At 40.4% G+C, this 26,505-nt stretch overlaps 1 long non-coding RNA gene across 1 annotated transcript in view; it reads left to right on the top strand.

Moving 5' to 3' along the window:
• LOC117676868 (uncharacterized) overlaps nt 1–11,501 on the top strand; it is a 79,129-nt gene extending 67,628 nt beyond the window's left edge. Inside the window, exon 6 of the long non-coding RNA XR_004594536.3 lies at nt 10,437–11,501. This is a non-coding gene — a long non-coding RNA (uncharacterized LOC117676868). The remainder of the gene's footprint in view (nt 1–10,436) is intronic.
• Nucleotides 11,502–26,505: the final 15,004 nt, after the last annotated feature.

The following is a 26,505-nucleotide window of genomic DNA, read 5'->3' on the forward strand; positions in this document are numbered from 1 at the left end:
CTTTGTACTGGGCAGCCTTTTAGAAACTAATTTACTTTGAAGCTTGCCATGCCTATTTTTTTTTATGTTTTGGAAAAAGAAAAACAATATATTAATGAGATATTAGACTATTTCTGACAAAAAGAAAAATATCATTCTGCAGCCTTGACAATATGCATGATGTACCCCCAAAGAAGTATTCCTATAAGACATTGGCCATTTATTTCTACTTTTCTCTCTGCCCCTTTCATTTTAAGTATTTATTAGCATGTTTCCCTGAAAATAAGACCCTATCTTATATTTTTTGAACCCTGAAATAAGTACTTGGCCTTATTGCCATGCGCTCAAAAGCCTGATTGGGCTTATTATCAGGGGATGTCTTATTTTGGGGGAAACAGGGTACTTCACTGGCCACATAAAAAAGCATTGTCTAATAATATTTAAAATAATCATAAACTTAAAAAAACCCTTCTTATATTCATTTGTTTGATGTAAGAAAAATACATGTATTTAGTTATTTATTAGATTTTTCAATTGCCATGATCAATTATTTGGATTGATTGGAGGTATTTATGTGAATATTATCCTTAAAATGCTTAATAAGACCATCCCAATTGTCTCTGCTGTGCTACCTGATATCCAGCAAGAAGGCATGCTTGGGTCACATTGGATAAGGAGTGGTGGGTGGATGATGCGGTCCCGAAGGTCATTCTTTTTTTGCCATGGCACCCATCATTTAGAACAATGTCCTCTCTGAGATTAGGTTAGCCCTGTCCCTGCTCAGCTAGTGTGTGTTCTATTTTTTATATTATGCATTTCATGTATTTTATTGTAAGTTACTCAGAATAATGAGATGGGCAGCTACATCAATAAAAAAAAACCCGATCAATTGCTAAATTGTTCATGTTCAAACTTCTTCAGAAGATTGGGGGTGTTCTGCGCTGACAGACAAGCATATGCTTTACAGCTGATGTTCTTTTGTTACTCTCTACTATAACTAAAGGCCAAATTTGCTCATGAAACTCTCATTTCAAGATGAGGAGGAGGAGGAGGAAGAAGAAGAGGAGAAGGAGGACTTTAACATGTAATGTCAACTTACAACAAGTTGGACCAGAAACTAGGCCATTGAGTGAAGCTGTCATTAAGCAAGACACTTATGTAACTGCTGTGCTAAATGACCCCAATCCCAGCTGTCCAAGTTGTGATTATTCAGTAATCATGAGGTCATTAAATGGAGTTCTGGGGAGACAACCCTTCCCCTGCCCCACCATGCCCAGCCTGGGTGTTCTCGGTACCTGGGTACTCTGCCCTCTTAACCAAGCCCAGAATGCCCAGGCCCTGCCCTCTTCATACCCCAGTATCCTCAACATAGATCCACCTACCTTGGCCATTTTCTTCAGCTGCAAGCATGTTCAGCCGATGCAAGGCTTGGTCTTCCTATTGAGGCTACCTCATGCCATCTTGCAAACAGGCTCATAATCAGTATCATTGGAGGTTTCCTTCTCCAAATTGTACAAAGAAGGAAAAAGAATTAGATTCCTTTTTTAAAAATATGCACCAAAGCAGATATGAAGTCATCCCTAACAATCTGCCAAGTGTCAAATATATTTTAGTTTCTAGAGTAAAAAGTATCTGCGCTTACTCCTAATTAGTTTAAAATCCAATAAAAATGGTCAGTTTCTTAAAGGAATATGGATGATAACTTGAATATCTCAGGAAACATTATAATTCAGATATATTAAATGTATTAATTAGTTGAACATCTAGTACTTTATTTGCACACTATTCCCATTATAGCAGAACAAGAAATATGAGGAATATTGAGTCTCCATATTTCTGAAATACCATTTAAGCCAAATAGTGATTTAAGTATTGATAAAGAAGACTATTTGTAGCTTAAGTTTGAAATAAGAGGTCTTTGGTGTTCTCAGAGCTTGAATGTTTTCATGAATATGTTTCATTACCCAAACTAGGCAACATCATCAGTATTCTAGCATTGTACTAGCACTGATGATGTTATCTAATTGGATAATGAAATGTCTGCAACAAAACAACCAAGCTTAGTGAACACCAAAGACCCCTTCAGTAATCAAATGAAACAATTCTGGGGCATAGAAAAGGCTTTATTTCATGTCTTTTATTTCTGAAGACCCTTTAACTGGATCTTCTTCCTTACTGAACATCTTTTGTTTCCCAATCATTTAGAAAGTTATACAGCTGTAAAATGTGTAGAGATAAATTTTTAAAATGTTGATTCTTGGTGCTGGCACATTCACTGAGATTCTGTGAACAGGACAAGCAGGGATATTACTTGCTTTTACAAAATCACATTTCCATTTTGATTACTATCAGCAATCTTCCTATATTTGAAGTCCCCCCACCTTTGCTTATCATAACAAGCATTGGTCATCATAAACACATGCTTCCGTTTTTGTAAGATAGATTTTTTTTCTCCTGCATGTAAAGTCTTGATTGTTCTGTTCTTGCTTTGTTTTGAATACTGAAGTCCAGAACTGATACTGAGTTTTCCTCATTTCTTTACTTGTAAATGCTTTCTCTGCCAGCCAGTCAATCACTGTAGTTTTATAAATCAGTGTGCATTTCAATATGTTGTTACAACTTTTTTGTATTAAAAATAATCAGCAATTGCTTTGCCAGTGCACAATATATATTAGTCAGAAATATGATCATATACCTGTCTTGTAAGACAGAATTGATGTAGTAACTGGTTTTAAACATTTTGTATTCTTTCCTTGTTAGTTCAAATGAGAACGTGCATCATAGAATATTTATTAGCATGCATTATTAACTTTTTGTTGACAGCAGGGACAGAGAGCTAGAGATGGCCAAGAATCTTGAAACTGTTATGTTTTGCCCTTTATTTTCAATCAAAATTAAAATCCTCTTGTTACAGTTGCTAGTGCAGTTACAGGTCAGAGCTATGGGTCATAGGAAATGACCTGGTTCTGGCTTTTATAGCTTTCTGCATTGTCTTCTTTAAATCTAACTGGAGTTGGTTTGCTTTGTCCAGCCTCTTCCCAACAGCAGACCACCTGAATAGTTTTTATGTATTTAAAGAGAAAGGAGAAAGCTCATTGGGTAACTTCAATATGCTGATAACACTGTACCTCAAAACTCTGGACATATTTCCACAGAACAAAATAATACTGCTTACATAGCTATAATCTAATGGCTATAGAGACAATTAGATATCCTCATTCCCATCTTCTGAAATCACCTTTCTAGATATATTGCAGCTACTCTATCCCTAATACTGTGTCTAAATACAACCTCAGTCAGGCAATTCTAAAGGGGAATGATACCAATAGCTGCAAAGAGGGGGGGGGGAGAGAGAGAGAGATATATATATATGTTTTCACAGAAGATCATCAGTTATGATGATAAAACAACTCTACTTTATGGCCAGGCCTGGGACCATATTAAAATTAGATATTTTTATGAAATGAATCTGGTTTACTTCCATGTATCTAGGCCTGAGATTGCCACCAAACTGAATATTGTTCTGCTGTAGAGCTGACTTTCCAGATAACCTCAGTTTTATCTAATAGAAAATTACACCGTATTTTTATTTTAATAGAAATGACACTGGTTTGTAGGCATCAATTTGGCATTAGGAAAGAAAAAAGCAGGCTGCAATTTTCTTGATTCTAAAACCACTCTTTCTTTGTCTTTTTATTTCACAGTTAATTATCTAGCATAAAATAGATGTATGGTCCATATTGCAAACAAATGTATCTATTATATTTCAGAACAGAAACAATGTGCTCAAGCAGACATAGAAATTGGCAGGATTTTCATATCACGGACTGGTTATCAAAACTGTCTTACAAAGAGCATGCCTAATGTCTTCCTTTCATACTTGACTAAACTACACAAAGAAAGAGAGAAATAGTTCACATTTTATAATCTGACTTTTCTTCCACCTACTGAAACAGAACATAATACAAAAATTACTTTCACAGACTTTAGTTTGGTACTGGTTACTGTCCTAAGATCATTACAAAGGACATGCCTGATGATATGGAGTACTGAAATCAGAATAAAACCAGAAATGTTTGAATAATACAGTTATTGTTATGCAGAGTCATGAGGGGTTTTGTAATGTTCTTGAGAAGTTTTGATGATCATAGTTCAGTTCAGAAAGTCCAAGATTACTGTTCCATTTTGCTTATGGGGAACATTTATCCATCATCCTCCATGATATCTATTGGTTTGTATTTCTATTGGCCTGCCTGCCTGCCTTATCTGTCTGTCTGTCTGTCTGTCTGTCTGCATCTGTCTGTCTGTCTGTCTATCTATCTCTAGCTATCCTTTATTAAATTTATTTGACACCCATCTTGTCTAGAGGCAACTCTAGGTAAAAACAACAAGATAAAACATTAGAATATTAAAATAATAAATATTTACATTAAAATTTACTTAAAATTAATAAAGAGATTAGGGAAGGGAAAAGATGAACATGGGGTGGTAATGACAGTCAGTCCACTAACCATCTCCTTTGTGACAGGCCTCCACTGAAGCTCTTGCGAATTGGCAGAGCCAGGCCATTTTGGAAGGCCAAAATGGTTGGTGTGGATCTCACCTCGAAGTGAGATCAATATTCCAGTGGGCGGGAAAATCAAAATCAATATCAATCAAATGCAAAAGGCAGCTTTTCTTAGAACACTTTGCATCCTATAACATCCTTTAACATCATCAAACAACATCTGCCTATCCCAGGTTCTTGGAAAGGACTCGATAAGTGGATAAAATTCTAAATCCAGTCTAAACATCTGGCTGACTGTGCAACCAACTATAGTATAAAATATTTTTTTGCATATTTCTGTTTTGCAGTAATTTACAACAGTATAAAAATATAATACAATATGCAGAGTGAGTTACTTACTCCAAGCATTTGCAGCAATGAGGAAAATTATAAATAGAAACAACAATAAAACTTTTACATATTGAATCTTTTTATAATACAGTATGTCAATGTTGAGTTAAGTAACTGCATATCAAGCAATTTTCTATCTCTGTTATAACAATAAAATAGTGTAATCCTATTAGTGTTAATGTGGTGTCTGAGTAGCCCTTAAATCCCTTTCAAAAGATGCCATAGATTTGACTATTCTGCATTGTTCCAATTAATTTAAATTACGAGTCTCTTTAGCATAGCAGTCTCTCAAATTGTCTGCAAACCTTATGATTTCTTACATTTCAATTAAATCCCATTGGATTTTTCCAAAATATTTGCTTATGTAATTCAAAAAGAGAGAGTTACTTTCCTTCAGGAATTCTTAGAAATGTTCTCTTTCTAATTCTGTCCAAAAAATCCTTTATTCATTTTCTATATACGTGCTCAACATTCACTGCCTTTATTCCTATCTACCATTCATCTGTTTATATTTAGTAGTTGTAAATTTAGAATAAACTACTTGGTTTTACTACCTAAATGTTTAAAAATGAACACTTAAGCATCTAGATCCATTCTGGACTCAACAACCTCAACTTTCAATGACCAGTCCATTTCAGGCATTAAAGAAGGCAACGTCCTGGGAAATAAAACACATTATTTTATATTTTATGTACAGAACTTCATGAATGAGATATTAGGTTGACTTCTCTAGTGACAAGATTCTAGAGACCATATTTCATGTGGAGTATCTAAGGCATGAATTTAGAGAACTATTAAACAGCTGCCTCTGAAAATAGGAGTCCCATGCCCTTTTTATTTTTTTTTCATTCTCTCACAAAGCATCTAGTAAGTAAAAATTAATGAGCTCTACCACATGCTGCAAAATATCCCAAATGGTGTTTTCTTATCACCTTTTTAAGATCGCCCTTCCTCCCTCCCTCTTCAGAGATGGGTGAAAACAATGCTGTCTTGTGTTGGGGGAACAGGGCAATGTGCATTTTCACCTAACAGACTGCCTGTACGCCGATTTAAACTAGTATCCTCTCTTCATACTCGTGTGAGTTAAAAAGAAGGAAAAAAATCAGGCCTGCTGCCTTGCAGGAACTACTGAGCTGAGACAATTCACAAAGCTTGCTGAAAAAGCATCTTTGCTTTGCTTTGCTTTGCTTTGCTTTGCTTTGCTTTGCTTTGCTTTGCTTTGCTTTGCTTTGCTTTGCTTCGCTTCGCTTCGCTTCGCTTCGCTTCGCTTGAGGGCAATTTATTAATTCAGAAAACAATGGAATTCTCTGGATGGCAAAGTTGAGGACCCACAATTTCAATTTTGTGGTGGTTTCTGAACTACCTGTTGGGCATCTGAGCCAGAAGAAGGCTGGGCATAGATGCCCCTTTTGAACCCTCCTCCTCTTCCTCCTCCTCCTCCTCCTCCAATTTGTTTCACCTATTGATACCAATTAAATAAGATAGTTGATTATATGAACCATGGTGACGCAGTGGTTAGAGTGCAGTACTGCAGGCTACTTCTGCTGATTGCCGGCTGCCTACAATTTGGCAGATCGAATCTCACCAGGCTCAAGGTTGACTCATCCTTCCATCCTTCCGAGGTGGGTAAAATGAGGACCCAGATTGTTGGGGAAAATATACTGACTCTGTAAACCCCTTAGAGAGGGCTGTAAAGCACTGTAAAGCAATATTTAAGTAAGTGCTATTGCTATTAAAAATTCTCTGAAATCAAACATTTATGTTTTCTTTTCTTTTTTCTTTTTTTTCTTTTTTTTGTTCTTTGTTGAAATTTAATAGCACTGTTGGAATAAAGAAATAAATTCTGGAGTGGTGCACTGAGTCAATCTAACTAAGATTGCTGTTTCATTGATGAAAACATGTTTAGAGAACAGCATGGAAAATGAATGGGAACATTCCCTGACTTCAGTGTAGAAGCTTAAACCAGAGGTCTGAAATTCTAGATGTCCTCAGGGATGATTCAGTCACACTACATTTCTGTGCATGCCTAGATTTTATTCCCAATCTGGATAGATTGCGTCTCCATCTGTTCCGCATCCATGTTGGCTCCACATACAGACTTTCATACATAGAGTGGGAAATCTAAATTGGGAAACTAATCAGGTACTAATTATGTGCACTTTCATTTAGTCATTTATGGGCTTTGTGGTGGTCAATTATTTATTTATTTTATTTATTTTATTAAACTTAATTTAATAATTAAATTATGGTAAACTACTTCTTTCCTTCATCTAATAGGGAAACTGAATTCAGCAGGGATGAAGGCAAATAGATTTGTTTTTCAGATCTTAGCTCAACTAAGGGAAATTATAGGGTTGGGCTGGCAAGGATGAGCATAGTTAAAGAAGGTTTCTCCTAGTCAAGTGAAGGTTGAATAAAAGCCAATTTCTGAAACAGTCAAAGATGGGGATATTACTAAGATCAGTATAATAAGAAATACAGAAAGCTCTAAACATGTGATTTGTCTACATGATGACAGCTAGATAACATGAACAAATTATGAACAATTTGTCATGTTCATAATGCCATCTAGGCAACAATGGGACTGTGATAGAATTTAATAATAGTGATGCTAATAATCGACCTGGATTTCCTGCTCGCTCCAAGGCCACCTACTGTTTTGAGAGGACAGGACTGGATGACTTCATTCTCAGCCTGCATCTCAATTTCTGAGAAGGAAAACAACTCCCCCTCCAAATTTTCTTGTTCTGAATCCAAAACAATATTTTTCCTCTTCTGCTGGTTTAAGCAGGGCAGCCTTGTCCTGCTGCAATGCTTTAATTCATATTATACAAATGCCTCCATTCCTATTGCCTTGAGTATGAAATTCCAGTCTTGCTCTTTGCTGTCAAGAGCCATCTCATTCTGGGTTGCTGGGCTATATGCATCTCCTTCTCCTCCTATAATAGAATGGTGAATTCCCTTTGAAGACTGCAGCATCTCTTCTTTGTTCTTATAATGGAATGGTGAATTCCCTTTTTTAAGCAGGTTGAGTAGACTTTGGCCCCACCTCTCCCTTAAATAGGTGACAAGTTAGAAGAATTTCAAACCTCCCCCTCCCTTTTTTTTTTAACCTGTTCGCAAAAGAGATGCCTATAGAAAGGAAAGCAGTTGTTTTCTTGGCATGGGTGGCAGGGAAAAAAGCAATAGGACAATCCACCAAAGCTAGCTGTGTTAACTGGTCCCAGAAAGACCACTTGGCCATCACTATGGCCAAAGAAGAGAAAATATTTAAAATCTAAACTGAAATTCTTAAAGTCAACTTCATTTCCAACCAATACATGAACAGAAGCTAAGTGCACAGTGCAGAAAAACCCAAAGAAATAAGATACATTGAATGGGATTCCCTAGAAATAATGTCTGCATCTGTCTTGTGTAAAAGGGGAAATGGAGTCATATAGATTATTATGCTAGTGGAGGAAACAGAACTATAGCTTGATATAGGCAAGGAGGGGAATAAGAGCCAGTTTAAACAAATTCAAATCTATGAGACCAGATGTGCAACCCAAGAGAAGGGAAGGAATTACTGGAGGTGATTACAGAAGTATTCTCAGTAATCTCATACACCGAAGCAGAAAGCTAGGCAAATATGTCATGTTAGTTATTTGATAAGAAGCTGGAGATAGAATATAGTTTAATTTCTCAAAGCAATCATCCCCATAGGAGATAGACAGAAGGATTGTAGATGCTGAGTTGGCATTAGAGAAAGAGATCAAAATTACCAGAGGATCTCTGGGGAAGAGATTGAAATGAGAACTGGAAAATGTAGGTAATGGCTAGTGACTTTGGACAGATGTAGACAGTCCTGCCTGTTGAAGATTTATTGTTTTAATAAAGAAAAAATGTGGGGTGTTAAATCTGAATTGGGTTAGATAATGTTTAGACTGCTGAAGGTATTTTAGTTGGTGAATGACCTTCAGACCAGAACATGAAGACACGATCCAGGTGATTATGGATGAAGAGGGGGTGGCATCATGGGACCTATCTATTCCAGCCAGAAAGCATTTTTGGAGTTAGAACTTTATAGACGAAAGATTTTACCAGTCAGAGAAAAACCAGCTTCCAATCTGAATCAACAAAGGGAAAATTGCCACCAGTATCTGTAAGCTCTTACTTAACTAAATTAGGAAATAGGTAGCATGTAGAGTAATGCACATATAAATTGTAGAATGCATACATATTTAACCGCAAAACATTTACAACACATTAATATTAAATAGAGAGAAGAAAGCTCAGTCATTGCAATTTAGAATCTGAAGTGGCTGCTCTTATCTCAAAATGGGTAGCAGGCATGGGAAAATAATTCTGTTCTGGTTGTAAATTAAGCTTGCAAAGCTTGGCCAGGAAATCAAAATTAAATGATATTTATTTAATAAAGGTGGGAAAAAATCTGATATGGTGTTTTGTACTAAATTTTTGCAAAATCCAGAAGCCCTTTCCAATCTTAACATTCCAGAATTTTGTATTGTCTTGAGATATCTTCTGACAGCTTCAGCAATAGATAAAAGAACCAGAAAGAACTTTGCACGTGCAGAGAACATCAATAGAAGCCCTCTCTGGCCTGATCATACATCCATACAATCTTGGGATGAGGGAGGTAGACTCTAAATTATGTTGGACAGAGGCAATGGCCTTGAGGGTTGGGACAAAAAGGTACTGACCAAGAAAATGGTCAGATAAGTGCCTGAGACTGGGACAAGAATGTAATGTGATAAACATTTCAGACAAGCTCCTCCCTGGCACACATGAGAGGAAGGAAGGCTGGGAGGGAAGAACATTCAGATTTGCAAGATTCTGTTATCAATCCTCCATAGTAAAAACAATACAAACCAATGTGGCATTGCTTTCCTAGTCTGATCCACCTTGAAAGGTTGACACTGGTAAGAGTGATGCAGATCAAAACAAATTTTCTTTTGTTTCAGCAAGAGGTTTGAACAGGTGCTTCACACTAATCTTTATCATGTATCTAAAGCTACGGAGAAATAGCAATTGGATATTGTTTTACAGAATGTAGAATGGTAAAAAATAATATGCAATATGTGTTTGTATCAAACCAACATGCTAATCAGTTTCAGTTTTTGATGCACTATCTCAGAAACTGTTGACACTGAAAGCTTCTGGACTAATTCATAGAACTCACCCTTAGTAAATTGTGGAAATAAGAAACCATGGTGACTTTTCTTGCACACATTTTCCTTAAAAAAATCTTGTGATAGTAAAACACTAGAGGAAGTGTCTTTTCCTTTTTATTTCCTTTTATTTATTTATAGTTTTTTTCCTCTTTTTTTGCCAGATGCCTGTGATGTCATTTAAGGAAGAAGCTGAGATGTCTAGTCATTAATTTAATTAGAAGCAGAGATCACACTAATGTTATCTTTTCACCCAACTATAAATTTAGTTGAGTGTTTTATCACAGCAAGGCTAATAATAGGATTGCAGAGGACTTTTGTCAGCTATGTCATATGAGAAATGCCACTAGACCAGCAGATACCATCATATTTTTTTTCTTTTTCTTTTTTAGGATAAATGTTCAGAAACCTCTCATCCTAATGCATAAATGAAACAGAAGAATGAAAAATAGTTATAACTAGCCTGCAACGAAAACAACGATGGAAACAATGATGGAAAATTGTGGAGAGGTTTGGATCATGAGACATGTTCTGCCACAGCATATGACAAACAAGAGAGTAAATATTAAGAACCCTGGCTAAGAAACCACAGATATATATGTGTGTCTATGTATTTGGCGGGTGGGGGGGAAGAGAGAACTTTCTATATACATGTCTGGGATGCTTTGATAGGGATACTGATGTGAACAAATGGACCTCACCCCTTCACACTGTAATGAGGTTTTCCAGTTTTGGTTTCTTCTCCATATGTCCATTTTCATCCCACAAGGTGAAACAAACTTTATTGGAATACATATTTTAGTCCACTAAAGCTAACTTCCTGTTTAGAAGGAATGTTTAGATCTCAGGCAGGTAATCCTCAGTCTCTGGGCTGTATGTAATTTCCCAGTACCCTAAGATCATGGGGCTCAAATTCAGAACAAAATTCACTGACATATTTTGTTCTTCCTCTTTCAAGTTAATGGTAAGAATGGGAGCAGAAAGCGTCTAGGAAGCAAACCATTCTATTATCATATATTACCAAAAATTGGAAAATTGTTTAAAATAATGCCAAACAACAGATCTTGGGAGAAAGTTTAAGCTGGGAATGGAAGTACTTTGCATCTCAGAGACATTTTACTTCTATTCCCTACCTTAAAACCTCAGGACCAAATGATTTTGTCTGTATAGTTTCTGGTGATATCACATGTTTTTCTAGCATCTTCTGGAAGGTTGAAAGACCAAATTGCAGTGTCTGATCTTTCAAACAGTTCTTTTTTTAAAAGAAAGAGCATTCATAATAGATCTGAAGTGAAATGGCATGTTGGACTGGTCCAACGGTTGTAATTCTTGAATTATAGAAGTCTAATAAAGGCATCCACTTAATCGCCTTCCAACTAAATTCAGTTCAACTTTTCCCTCAGTCCTGCTCCATTCCCTTCTAAAGAGAGTAATGAGTGGAGAGACATCCCCCAAAATTTGAAGCCTCGGCACACTGGTTCTTTCCTTTGTGAATCTTCCTTGGGCAAGCATCATCATTCAGCTGCAGGAAAGCAAAAGAAGAAAAGAAAAGTGCAGCAAGCGAGCTAGAACAACACTGCTGTAAACAGGATTGCCTTATTTTTTACCAGGAGACTCCAAATCTACTTCTATATGTTAGAGGGATAAGCCATAAGCAGCACTTATATTTGGTAAATGAGAATAGCACATCTTCACAGAACAACCAAATATGTGGATGACTAACAGTGAACAGTATCGTGTGTAAGATTTGATAGAAATGGTGTATATTAATAAGTACTGGAGGTGTAAACTTGTTTTTTATAAGGTTTGCTTCTTGTCCTTCTTCACAGAATGCAGAGTAGCATACAAGGGGTAGTTCCTTTTATCACATCCTCATGAGATAGGGTAGGCTGAGATCAACAGTTGCCAAATAAACATCAAACCAAGCAACAAACTGGGTTCGTGGGCAGAAGCATCTGAGAGATGGATGGCAAAAAGTGAGTACAACTGTGTAATTGAAACTCTGCCTCTTTTTATGTGCCTGTGATGCACCTAAAAAGACATGCACCTCACTTATGTAGTTTTACTTGCCATCTTAATTTTTGTAAATTCTATCCTCCCAGTTGGTCCTCCTGACCACAGCCCCACATTCCAAGTTAGTCTTTTCTAGAGCATTTGTTTATTTGTTTGTTTGTTTATTAAATTTGTTTGCTGCCCATCTTTTCACAAGATGACCCAAGTATATAAATGTTCTCTGTCCCTTCCTTGAAGCTTAAACCAAATGGTATCAAGTGGCAAATGCAAGTCATGAATCAGAACAAACTTGGGGAAAAGAAAATATATGTAGGCTTACATTTTTATGTTAAGACATACCCCTCCTTTGACTTCCCTTCTTTGGCTTAAATGATATAAGAGAAAGGGCTTTGGTCTTACCTGAGCTGCACCTTCTCATTGAGTGGAGACAGCAGCCAGGAATGGGTTGTACTCGTCTGTTCAGTTGAAGGACTGAGTCTGTCAAAGTTGCAAGTCCTGCCCTTGTTGCTAGGGTCTCCAGCTTTTGGTGAAGACAAAGAAACAGACTCAATGTGTCAGAAGAAAAGGTTGCCCTGCCTAAAGAACACCAGATGGACCCAAGGGTGGGGCTGGCTGCTGTGTCCACCCAACGAGAAGGTGCATCTCAGGTAAGACCAATGCACCTTCTCCATAGTGGTGGAGACAGCAGCCAGGAATGGGACATACCAAAGCTGACTGTCCCTGAAACTACGTGCGGGCCCCGGTCTGGTCAGAAGACTCCCCTTCAGTATGAACCCACTGCAAGACCCTGTGGCCAAATGCCGCCTTAGCCAAGGTGAATCTGTCTAACATATAATGTTTAAAAAATGGCAAAGGGGAAATCCAAGTAGCCGCTCTGCAAATTTCAGTCAGTGGCCCCGCTGCCGACGTGGCCACACTGCAGGTTGAATGTGCCATCACATGTGCGTGCTTCAGTAGGGAATGCAGTTCATACGCTTTGGCAATAGTTTGACGAATCCATCTGCCAATGGTGGAAGGTGTTACTCTGCAACCTAAAGAAGCTGGGATAAAAGAGATAAACAACGACTCCATCTTTCTCAAATCAGCAATCCTCTTAAGGTATATACGGAGGGCCCTCCAAATGTCCAAGATATGCCAACACCGTTCTAAGGGGTGGGCGGGGTGAGGACAGAAATTGGGTAAGATCAGTTCCTGCATTCTATGAAAGGGTGTGTTGATCTTTGGAATAAAGGAGGGATCCAGCTGAAGCACCACACAATTAGCGTGAAACACACAAAGGTCACTTCGCACTGAGAGAGCGGCAATTTCAGAAATTCGCCTGGCGGAGGTAATTGCCACCAAAAAGGCAACTTTACAGGACAAAAAGCGGAGGCTGGCAGTCCGTAAGGGCTTGTATGGGGCCCCCGTGAGGGATCTCAGCACAATAGACAGGTCCCAAGTAGGGTACCTGTGTACCACGGAGGACATAAATTAGTGGCACCTTTCAGGAATCTCCGTATGGTGGGATTCTGAGATAGAGAAGTAAGGGACCCACAAGTCAGTACAGATGACGGAGCCGCCACTTGCCTCTGAATGGTGTTAGGCGATAGCCTACTATCTAATCCATTCTGGAGAAATTCCAGGATCTAGGCTATTGAGGCCTGGAGGGGAGAGATAAGTGCATGGTCACATCAAGTACAAAAGGCCCGCCAAGTGGCTGAATAAATACGCTCCATGGACGTCCTCCAAGAAGCCTGAATAGTTCTGATGATCCTGGAGGAGAAGTTGTCCCCACTCAGAGCGTGCCGCTCAAGTGCCAGGCGTTCAGTTGGAGCCACTGTGGGTCCGGGTCGGCCAATGCCCCCTGGCTGAGTGAAGCTACGTCCTGAGGGATCCTCCAGGGTGGAGCCACTGACAAGGTCTTGAGGTTGGCAAACCAAGGCCTCCTGGGCCAATGAGGTGCAAGAAGCAGGATCTCTGCCCGCTCCTCCAGAATTTTCCGCATCACCTTCGGAAGGAGGGGAAGAGGGGGAAATGCGTAAAGGAATCCCTGTGGGCATGGGCTGCGGAGAGCATCTACTCCCTCCACCCTTGGAGCTGGAAATCTTGAATAAAATTGTGGGAGTTGTGCATTTTCTGGGGTAACAAACAAGTCCACCTCTGGGATGCCAAAACGGTCTGTCAGTTCCCAGAAGAGAGACTGGTGCAGGCACCACTTTGTGTGGTCGATGACTGTTCGGCTGAGCCAGTCTGCCTGCACGTTGGACACCCCAGAGATGTGCTCCGCTGTCAAGGAGTGCAGATGACGCTCCGCCCAAAGGCCTAGTGTCTTGGCCTCCAACATCAGACTAGTGGATCTGGTGCCCTCCTGGTGGTTTATGTGCGCCTTCGTGGCCACATAGTTGCTAAGTGCAAGGGGACTACATAAACTGCTCAGAGTTCCAGCCAATTGATGTTTTGCTGCAGATTGCGGCCTGACCATCTTCCCTGAGCCACCAGTGACTGGAGATGCCCCCCAACCGAAGAGGCTGCATCCATTGTCAGCACCAGATGGTGAGGCTTGTGGAACAGCCGCCCCCTTGAAATGGCCGGTGATCTCCACCAGTTGAGAGATCTGCTGACACTAAGGGGAACCTGGACCCTGGCTGGCGAATTGCCTCTGCCCGCCTGAAAAGGCAAAAGAAATCTTTGAAGTTCTCTTGTATGAAGATGTGCCCACGGGGTGATGTGAATGACAGACACCATTTTGCCTATGAGCTTTGTAGCAGGACCAAGGGTACACCACGGTACTTACCAGCTAGATCTTTGAGGCTGGCCTGCCGCTCCTGAGACAAGTATACCTTGCCCTCTAGTGAATCTATCACTGCCCCAGGATGGAGCAAGCGGGTTGAAGGGGTCAAGTGGCGTTTCTCCATATTAATAGAGAAGCTATTATGATGTTTGAGACAATGAATAGTTACTTGGAGATCCTCTATGGAAAGTTGCCTAGAAGAGGACTGAATTAAAATATCATCCAAGTAACATTGGACAAGGACGGATATGACACTAAGGTGGGCCGCCAAAGCGCTAATACCTTAGTAAAGGTAGGGGGTGCAGAATAAAGCCCAAAGGGTAACACTTGCTACTGATAGTGAGTACGGGCATAATAAAATCTAAGAAATCTGCAATGTGGGGAAAAATTGGAATGTGCAAATATGCCTCAGTGAGGTCAATAGAGGTGAGGAAGTTGCCCTTCCAGTCGCCAGCCAGAATTGATTGAAGTGACTGCATTTTGAACTGTTTATACACAAGGTATCAGTTCAGCCTTTTAAGGTCCAGAATAGATCTCCACCCCCCGAGGATTTAAGAACGAGAAATAAGAGAGAGTAGAACCCCTGCCTGCCTGATCCTCTGGTACCTTCTGGGTAGTTCTAATGTCTAGAAGGTGTTGCACAGCCAAATCCATGAGGACCTTTTTGTTTCTACCTTTAGATACAAGGCAGCAGATAAAGAACTTTGGGGGGTGGGGTGGAGAGGAATTCAAGGGATAGACAAGATCTTACAGTATCCCTGACCAAGGCGTCCGACATAAGTTCATCCCATCAGTCGGCAAAGAGAGCTAGCCTGCCCCCAATGGGAAGGTTGGACATGCAATTATCTGTGGCATCAGAACGAATGACTTTCTCCCCCTTGAAATGGCTGTTTACCTGGGAAAGTTCTACCTCGAGGTGGCCTGTCCTGGTGTCCCCTCTGTCTAGGCCCGAAAGACCCTTAGGAACGGGAGGTTCCAGCACCCCAATCGGAGCCCTGAAAAGGAGGCCTGCGGAAAAATGGAGAGTAGCGGAAATCACCCCTTCCCTGAGATGTAGGTAGCATCTTATGCTTGTCCTTCATCTCCACCAGCAATGGGTCCAATGCCGATCCAAACAACTTGTCCCCCAACTTGTCCACCTCGCAGAAGCGAGGTGCCACTTGTGACGGGTGTCTGCCTGTCAATGCCTGAGTCAGAGCAGACACCGCGCACCACCGTGGAAGCCATGTACTTGGAGGCAAAACGGGCAGAATTTAGTGTAGCGTCAGCTGAGAATTGAACTGCAGTGATGATCTTATTAAGATCCTGCTGCAGTCTGGTGTCATCTGCTGGCAATTTGTCTTGTAGCTGTCACAGCCAAAGTAAGGTTGCCCTATTAAAGAACAATGCCGTGGTGGCTGATCGAATTGCCCAGGCTGCCCCCTAGTGCATTCATTGAAGGGACTGGTCTGACCGTCGTTCTTCTGGGTGTAATCCTTTGTCCGGTTCACTCGGACTGGAGGTGTTATGTAATAAGGCTGCTATTGGGGTGTCCACCGATGGAACCTGGAGCAATGCTGCCAACTCCGGGGCTACATTGAAGAACCACCTGTCTGTGGAAGAAGGGATTGAGGCCAACCCAGGAGTTGTCCACTGTCATTGAATGACATTGAGGCGCAGGAACGGCGTTCATAGCTTTGCTTTATTCCAAGAATAGGGGATCCAACACCTCACTGGAAGGTGGAGGTATATCCCCTGCAGAAGGGGAGCCAAGGTGTGCTGCATTGGTTGATTTGAATAGCAACGATTTAAAAATGGTAGGTGGAAATAGATCAGTAAATGCCAGCTGCTCGGGTAGCAAGTTCTCATTGTCCAAAAGATCTGGGTCCCAGTGCTCTACCTCCTCGAGGAGCGATGGATGGCTCCCGTGGGAAGGAGCCGGGGAACCCGGATCCCAAAAGGATTGAAGGTCCTCCGGACAATGATCGACAGGTGAATGAGATGGGAGTGACATCTCAGAGAATGCTCTGCTGGGCTTCTGAAAACCAGCCGAGAGAGAATGCTGTATGGCTCTGGAAATAATGTCCTGAATATTGGTCGGAAAGATAAATCCCCGATCCTGTGCAGAATAGGCTCCAGCATCCGCTGGGATGTCTGTAGAATAAGGGTCCATAGCGGGGTTCTGGACAGGGGCCGCACCTTCAGCAGGCTCTTGCAACGGTGGAATTGCAGGTCCCCATAATCCAGCCATTAAAATCATCAAGGGGCAGTCTCAGAGAGAGACCTGGTCTGGAGTAGCCCCTGGGGACCATTCGTGGGAAAGAGGCTCAACCAACGTACAGGGATAATCTCTGGTTATCGAGGTAGAGGTCACATTTTTATTGGTCCTGCTGCAGATCTTTTGCAGGGCCTGGTCCCTGCACCTCTCATTCCGGAGGGATGCATTACTATGACGACCAGCCCTGTGGTGAGAGCGGGAGCCATTTTTGTCCTTGGCCTCATTCATTAGAGTGCTGGCCTTAGACGTCCCTGGACATGTGTCCATTGCAACCAAGGCAGCCATTTTGACTGCTTCAGCCTTGCGGCCATTCTTAGACTTCCTCAATGCCTTAGGCATAGCTGCGCACTGACTTTTGATAATAACTGAAGCTTATATTTTTTATAAGGGTTTTTTTTAATGGCGCTGCCAAGGAACTGCCAGCACCTCACATGATCTAGAGTCCTGCATTAATAGACTGTCCTAGGACAATGGACCTCAGAACACGTTTGGCAGACAATTGAGCCTACTAAAATGGCTGCTCCTGAGTAAGGGCTACACAGTCAATTGAGGGCGCAAGGCCCTTTCCTCTAGCTGCTTTGTCATGGAGGAAATAAATCAATGTACCGTAAACCTTTATCTCTATTGTGTTTATTCTGAGACTTATGGGAGACTGGGATAGCACTATTTCGGTCTTTTTGGACCTCATCGGCCAGCCACACCCATATTTTATGACTCCTCCCTGTAAAAGTCAAATATTTATTCTTTTTAATTCATAGGCTCAAATGTATGATATTTTTGTAGTCAGGGTTTTTTCCTATGTAGATAAAGTTGTTAAATGGCCATAGTGGGATGATATCTCCAATCATCACTTTCAGGCCTGTCAGACATTTTGTGTTGTTTATTCTGAGACTTATGGGAGACTGGGATAGCACTATTTTGGTCTTTTTGGACCTCATCGGCCAGCCACACCCATATTTTATGACTCCTCCCTGTAAAGGTCAAATATTTATTCTTTTTAATTCATAGGCTCAAATGAATTATATATATACGTAATGTTAGTTCTGGCGATGTTAGTTCTGGCTATTCTTCCTCAGAAGAAATAGTCTTGTAAACCATCAGAACTGCCTTCTAACTGACTTCCGAACAGCCCACTGTTTTCTAACAGAAGAGCTGCCTTCTGAACTGCTTTCTGGACTGCCTTCTGGACTGCCAATGGTTTTCTGTCAAGAATCTCCTTTTATATTGTCAACTGTGACAGTTAGGGGAGGGAACATAAAAGCCCTGGAGATTCAAACCCTTCAGCCACCTTCTGATTGGCTCATCCACTTGTTCATTCCAAAAGCCATTAATAGGCACAGCAATTGAGAAATAACTTTTCTCTCACAATCCCCTTCTCTGTGTCTATTGATGCCAATTATACATCCATCACATACAGATACAAAAGTACATCCTTTACATTACTAAATGTATTTTACCTAAGAGGTATTTGTGTTGTTCCCGTGGCAATGGTTTAGTGAGTATATCTGCTATCTGTTCTTTAGTCTCACAAAAGGTAGTTTCAATAAAATCCAATTTTGATAGCTGTTTTACATGCTTGTATTTTATATCAATATGGCATGACCTTTGCCCCACAGCGTCAGCCTTTGATATGTTGATTGCTGCCATATTATCCTTGTGAATTCTTACAGGATACACAGGTTCTTCCCACAGATTCATTAAAAGGTCATCAAACCAGACTAAATTGTTTGAAGCCTTGGATAGACATACATATTCTGCCTCAGCAGTAGAAGTGGCAATCAACTTCTGTTTCCCTGAATACCAGTGGACTGAGCTTCCATTCAGTAATATTATATACCCCGAAGTACTCTTTCTGGACTTGATGTCCCCTGCCCAATCTGCATCTGAATAACAATATAAATTAGGTTTTTCTGATACATAAGCTTCTAAAAGAAGTGAATAATTTGCAGTACTCTTCAGATACCTAAGAACCCTCTTGATCCCATTCCAATGAAATTGGTGGGGTTTTCAGAATGCCTGGACAAGACATTGACAGCTAGACTAATATCTGGTCTTGTTCATCCTGCAATGTACAATAGTGAACCTATTACAGATTTGTAGAATATCTTCTGTTCAAATTCTACACTTTCAGTATACATATTTTTAAGAAAGTCCATTTGCCTGGGAGTATCACAGGGCTTGGCCTCTGCCATGCTGCATCTATCAATTAATTCTAAAATTTTATCCCACTGAGAAAGTTTAAACCCCTTCTCAGTCTTTACGAATTGAACCCCCCAAAAATTTGTCAATTCAGCCTAGAGGCTTTAGGGCAAAATTCTTGCCTAATTCGTCAGAGAATATTTTACATCTGCTCTCTGATTTGCATACGTACAAAATGTCATCTACATAAACCAAAACTGTTTCTTTAGTGCCCTGGTGACTTCTGATGAACACACATTCATCAGCTGATGAAGCAGAAAAACCCATCTGCTTTAGACGTTTGGTAAGACATTCGTACCACCTTCTTCCCAATTGTTTGAGACCATAGAGGCTTTTATTTAAGAGCCAAACATCACCTTTCTTATGATCTACACCCTGAGGAGGTTTGACATATAATTCTTTGTCTAATTTAGAGTGTAAATACATAGTTTGTATATCAAATTGGTATACACTCTCCCCTTTTATGGCAGCTATGGTGAGTGCAGTCTTAATGCTCTCAGGACGCACTGTAGGCGAGAAGGTATCAACATAGTCATCCAGGAATCCCTGTGAGAAACCTTGTGCAACCAACCTTGCCTTATAAATAAATTTACTTTTTTCAACTGGCTTCTTCTTGAATACCCATCTAGTGCCAATTACCTTTTTACCTTTTGGTAATTTTGTGGGTGTGAATACCTCTAATTTCTTTAGACTTTCCAATTCTTTAACCATTGCAGTACGCCAATTCTCCTGCTCTTTTTTAGGTAGCTTTAACACATCCTCATATCTTTGAGGTGATATCGATATTTGATTAACAGAAATAACATAATTTTCGTATCTCTTGGGCTTCTTTCTCCTATTGGATCGAATTGGCTTTTTAGTTGTTTCCTCATCTGTATCATAGCTATCTGATGAGCTATCCTCCTTATCATTGCTACTCTTAACTTTTAGTGTGGATTGCCCCTTTGACCAGGCTACTCCCTGCCTTTTCTTGAGGATTTCCTTTAAGGGCTTGAGGGCATGTGCTCTCCCTCATCCTCAGATCCAGATGTTTCACCATCACTAGATGGATTTTCTGACACATCTATTATCTGTTTTTTCAAATTATGATTAGTATTGGTAGCTAGGATCTCATTGGCATGAATCCTGCTCCAATTTGTACTCTCGTGAAAATTAGCTGACCTTGATATCACAATTTTTCTGTTTGAATCCACAAACCTAAAAGCTTTAGAGCCAGGTTCGTATCCAACGAACCTTAATTTAATTGAGACTTTATCCCCCTTCTTTCTTAGTTCTTTGGGGATATGGACATCGCCCATCACTCCAAATACATGGAGATGTGTTAATTTTGGCTTATGGCCATACATTACCTCATATGGGATCTTTTGCACCACACTTGACCATACAAGGTTGAGAGTGTAATTTACAATCAAAGCAGCTTCCGTCCAATATGAAAAATCTAGGTCAGCATCCTCAAGGGCGCATCTCATCATCGCCTGCAGTACACCATTTCTCCTCTCTACCACTCCATTCTGAAAAGCAGAGTAAGGAGCTGTATGTAAATGTACTATGCCCTTCTCCTTCAGCCAATCAGAGAACTAAGCTGAGTTGAACTCAGTACTTCTGTAGGTCAAGATCTGGATGTTGACCTTGTGCTGATTCTCAACTAGACTGCAGAACTCCTTAAATTTGGATAAGGTCTGATTTTGGGGTTTGAGGAGATATACAAATCTGAACCTGCTATGGTCATCAACAATGGTCAAGAAGTAATGATTCTTACCAATGGAGGGTTTCAAAGGACCCACCAAATCCATATGCACCAACTGGAATATGTGCTCAGAATGCCTCTCTGATTTCCTGGGTGCTGGCTTCACTTTGGAGTTTGCACTCCTGCAAATGGAACAATCCAAAAAAATATTACATTCTTCAATTCTTATCCCCTTGGACCACTCAGGTGCTTTCTGCACCACAGGGAAACTCATATGACCCATCCTGTGATGCATGAGGTGAGCACACACATCATGGAGTGGCTTGCCAATAGAAATTGCATTTGCATCCTCGGGCCTTTCATTGCCTTGCTCCACATTGAATCTCACACACTTTTTACATTTTGAAGTATATTTACAACTGTAATTGTAACCCCTCTTTACTTGTGGACCCTCAGTCTCATCCTCTGATTCTGGCTGAGATCCATCATCACTGTCAGAATCAATGACCTGGTTGCTGACTTCATATTCATCAGCTCTCACAATGGGAGAATAGTAGGACAGACCATTAATTTTTAAAACTTCCCCAACTTTACGTTTATCATTGGTGACAATGGCAGTAGCTTTTGTAAACAACACCTCTATCTTAGAGTTTTCGCTTATTTTTATGGTGCTAAGTAAATTATAATCAATCTCAGGTACATATAGAACACCACTAACCTCCCCAATCCCGGCGATGAATACTTTTCCAATTCCAGTGAGCTTAGCCCTTATGCCATTGGCAACTTTAACCATAGAATTATGTTCTTTTAACTCAGAAAACAATTTTCGGTCACTAACAATATGTTTACTCCCCCCACTGTCTAACAGCCACAGTTGCTCACGTTGCCTTTTTGATATTTTTGACTCAGCAGTCTCGACCACAGTAGCAAAATTATTTGTGAAATTAAATTTATCCTTTTTGTCACCTTTCTTTGGCCATCTGCCCCTTCTCTGGCTTGCAGGATTGCTTTGTGGCTTTCTATTTGGTGTAGTTGATCTCCTTCTGTACCTGTCATCAGAAGATGCCCTTTGACATGCCCTTGCGTTGGCATTACGCGGGCAGTCTCTTTTGTAATGGTCCCTGGACCCATAGTTAAAACACTCCCCAACAATGTTGACCCTTTCAGGGCTATTAGATCTCCTTGGTGATCTCTCCTTCCTGTGGAAGGCTGCTCTGTCTTTCCTCAGATTGTCCTCTGAAATAAGTTTACCAGACAAGACTTCCAGGGACATACCCTCATAGCTGGTATTATCCAATTGGGAAATAAAATTATTCCAGCTAGAGTCTAACAAATTAATTTTTATGCTTATTAAGCTCTGCTCTGACACAGGCTCCCCTCTTAAAATTAATTCCTCCCTCATTTTGTTGAGCTCACAAAGATGCTCATTCATATCCACCCCTGCCCTCAATTTAGCAGAATGGAATTATCTGGAATGGAATCCTGTTAGTTGTATTAGAATTCTTACAATAAAACAAATTAAACAATTTTTCCCATAATTCACATATAGTCAAATTATGTGGAATACTAGGATACAATGCTGGGTCAATTGTTAATAATAAAATACAAAAAGCTTTATGATGCAACAAATCAATTTCCAGAGTCCATGGTTTAGAGAGAGGTTCTAATAATAATGACAGCACATTCTCTTTGATTAGAATCACCTGAACCCCTTTCACCCACTCCTTTAAATTTTTTTCGTTTAAACTTAACGTTTTAAAACCAGCTGTTGCTGTCCATGGTGCTGCAATTTTTGAAAAGAACAGAACGGCATGGGTATAGAAGCAGCTGGCGTGAATCCCATTGGCCAGCTGTTTGACAGTTGCTCCGCCCTTGTGGGAGGGGTTGAGACACTGAACTGCGCAGGCGTGAAGTTCATTTTCATCTGGAAGTGAGGTTCTCTTCGTTGGCTCCTCTGCAGAAGGCCTTGTGCCTGCCTCTGGGACCTCAGCCTCAGCTGGAGTAGTCCCAGAAATGGCCCCGAAGACTGGAGAAGCCGCAGGAGAATCCGCCATTATGTAAATATGTAAGGAGCGGGCTGCAGTCGTTGGAAGGGTGTTGGAGTGGATTGCTTTTGCAATGTAGTTTTGAGGGAACTGGAAGATGGCCATGAAAGCCTCTGTCAATATTTTGACAGCATTTTCTATTTCAAGCTCGGTAGGCGAGCTTCTTGTTTTTGTTGCTTGGGTCACTGTGACCGGGCTGGTCGCATGGGAGCGGGCCCATTCGGCCAGTGCCGGTGTCATGTTCGGCACAGCTGGGACCAGCGGTGCCGCTAATGCTGGCAGAGCTAGCTCTTCAGTTGGCTGGTCGCTTTGAGCCACCACAGCATTATGCACTGCCAAGTGGGTGGCTTCGATGCTGGTGCCCGCTTGCTATTGCGGGTCGCCGGTAGCTGACATTTTGACAGTTGACGCCATTTTAATCTGGCCACTTTGAATTGGGAACTGGCTGGGCGCCATATTTTCGAGCGGGAAACCTGAGGAAGGCATTTTGAATTTTCCTGCCTTCGCCTGACTACCGATACAGATATTTTCTTGACAGGATTGGTTGGCTCTTACCGATCTGGTACCGTTCTGGACATCAGTCCTGTCTATTTCATTTGGCGCCATTTTTGTAATTTGGAGTAGAGCAGTGAGATCAGCAACCGGGTCTTCGCTTGCTGCCTGCAAGCCGAATGCTTGGAGTATTGCAGACCTCACCTCATCCCTCTCTGCTTAATTCAAAGTTGAGGCTAGAAGGGGCGTCCTTCTGCTCTCGACATCTGCAGGCGGAGGGCTGTCACTCGCAGCAGTGAGGATTTCTAGAACCGGCATACTTTCCTTGGGACCTGTCATTATTCTAGCTTCCTGTGTTATTGAAGCATTGAGCGCTTCAGACAAAGTTGTCCTGGCCCCTGGTTCTGTTATTCGGCATTGGGTTGCCATGCGCCTGGTGAAGGCTCGGGTTGCGTTCTTTGCATTCCTCGTAGACTTTAGTGTGGGCATATTTGTTAAGTAGATAGAGATAAGGTTTAAACAACCATCCTCTGCTACCAATTGTCGTGGAGGAAATAAATCAATGTACCATAAACCTTTATCTCTATTAAGATCTACTTTAACAAATGAGCCTCTGAAGCATATATATATATATGTGTGTGTACAGTTAATATCTTGGATTTCTTCCCGTGTAATTGTAAACATATCCTTAAAAGGGTAGTAGCGATGTTTCGACGAAATCGCATTCATCATCTTCTGGCTGATGTTCTCGGTTTGGTGCTTATGGGCAAACTGTGTGATCGTAACTGACGTTTTTCTATGAAAAGAAGCAAAGGTGTATTCTGATTGGTTGACAGTGTTGTTTTATTCTGATTGGCTGATGATGTAGCTGTATTTTGATTGGGTGGAAGCGCTGTTGCTTGGTTGTGGGTCAATGGATAAATTATGCTGGAACTGGTGGCAACACAGGCATTTTGATGAACCTTTGATCTATGGTTTATATTTTGTGTTAAGATTCGTCTGTCTATGAGAGCAGGTTTCCAAATAGTAGGCAGACGGGAAGTGTCATCACGTTTATTCATACAATATGGTCTTTTCTCTATTTCAATGGCCTCTCTGATTATTCTGCCATTGAGATTTTCTATTTTTGCAACTGTTTTTGTGTTATTAAAATTAATATTATGTCCTGTGGCATTTATGTGTTGTACTAATGATGATGTGTGTTCTTTCTTTTGTACTGAGTTTTTATGTTCCTCGATGCGTACACTCATTCTTCTGTTGGCCTGTCCAATATATGTTGAGGGGCAGGAAGCACACGAGATTTCGTATATGCCTTGATCTTCTAATTCTATTTTGTCTTTAGGGTTTCTCAGAATAGACGATATCTTTCTATCTGTGCAAAATATGGTTTTGATGTTGTGTCTATGCAGTACTTTGCTAATTTTATCCGTTGTTCCTTTTATATAGGGCAAGATGGCTTTCCCATTGTTTTGTTCTTCTTGTTGATTTCTCTTCTGTCTGGGTGTTGCATGCTGGATCATACTGATGATTTTATTTCTACAGAACCCATTTGATGTCAGTACGTTAGTTAATGTATATAATTCTGTTTGTAAATGTGCTTCATCAGCCAGACATTTAGTTCTTGTGGTTAATGTTTTGGCAACAGAGTTTATTTGTGCTGGATGGTGATGTGATTTAGCGTTGAGATAGCGGTTCATATGTGTCTTCTTTTGATAGATGGTATGTCGTAAGGTGCCATCAGATTTTTTATAAATTAATACATCGAGGAAAGGCAACTGATTTTCTGATTCTATCTCCATGGTGAACTTTATTTTGGGATGGAGGCTGTTCAAATATACTAAGAAGATTTCCAGTTTATCTGTTCCATGCGGCCAGATCACAAAAGTGTTATTAACATATCTAAGCCACAATTTTGGCTTGTTAACAGTTTTTTCTAAAGCATTGGTTTCAAATTCTTCCATGAAAAGATTAGCGATGACCGGTGATAATGGTGATCCCATTGGTGCACCTTCTATTTGTTTATATCTCTGTCCTCTCTGTATGAAATATGTGTTGGATAAACAATGTTCTGTTAAATCTGCGATATGTTTCGGTAGTTGATATTTGTTTTTAATTGATGACAGGGCTTCTTTGACAGGTATTTGCGTGAATAGTGATACAACATCGAAGCTTACAAGTAAGTCATTTTCTTTTATGTGTTGCTTTTTCATTATTTGTATGAAATGGTATGAGTTCTGTACATATGAAGCAGCAGATTCTGCATAAGGTTGTAGATGTTTTGCTAGATATTTGGCTAGATTTTGTGATGGTGAGCCTATGGAACTTACTATGGGTCTAAGAGGTATTCCATCTTTGTGTATTTTTGGGAGGCCATACAGTTTTGGACATTTTGATGATTTTTCTCTGGAAATAATTGTTTGTTGGATTTCTTTATTTATAGTACTTGATTTTATCTTTATCCTCATGGTTTTTTCTAGATATGTTGTTGGGTCTGTGTTTATGGGTTTATATGTGGCATCTTGAAGTAAATCAGACAGTTTGTTTTCATAGTCCACTGTGTTCATTACTACCGTTGCATTGCCTTTATCTGCTGGTAATATCATTATGCTATTATCGTTTTTTAAAACTTGCAGTGCTTTTTGTTCTTCTTTCGATAAGTTGCTTTTAGGTGGTTTACTAGTGCGTAGAATGTTGGTGACATCATGTCTAACTTTATCAGCATCATCAGCACTGAGTTTCTTTAAGCTGGTTTCAATTTCGCATATGATGGTTTCTATCGGGATTTTCTTAGGTGCCACTGCAAAGTTAAAGCCCTTTGCTAAGACTTTTGTTTCTGCTGTTGTTAGCTCTTTATTGGAAACATTGTATACTACTTGTTTTAAATGATGCTGTGCTGTGGTTAGAGGTTTTTTATGTTCTAATTTCTTAAGTTTCTTTAAATGTCTGTAAGTTTTATGAGTGGTTTCTATTTCAGATCTCCAGATGACAAGTTGTTTTA

The sequence above is a fragment of the Pantherophis guttatus genome, chromosome 1 (genome assembly GCF_059756535.1).
Source record: "Pantherophis guttatus breed Tessera chromosome 1, ASM5975653v1, whole genome shotgun sequence".
Lineage (NCBI taxonomy): Eukaryota > Metazoa > Chordata > Lepidosauria > Squamata > Colubridae > Pantherophis > Pantherophis guttatus.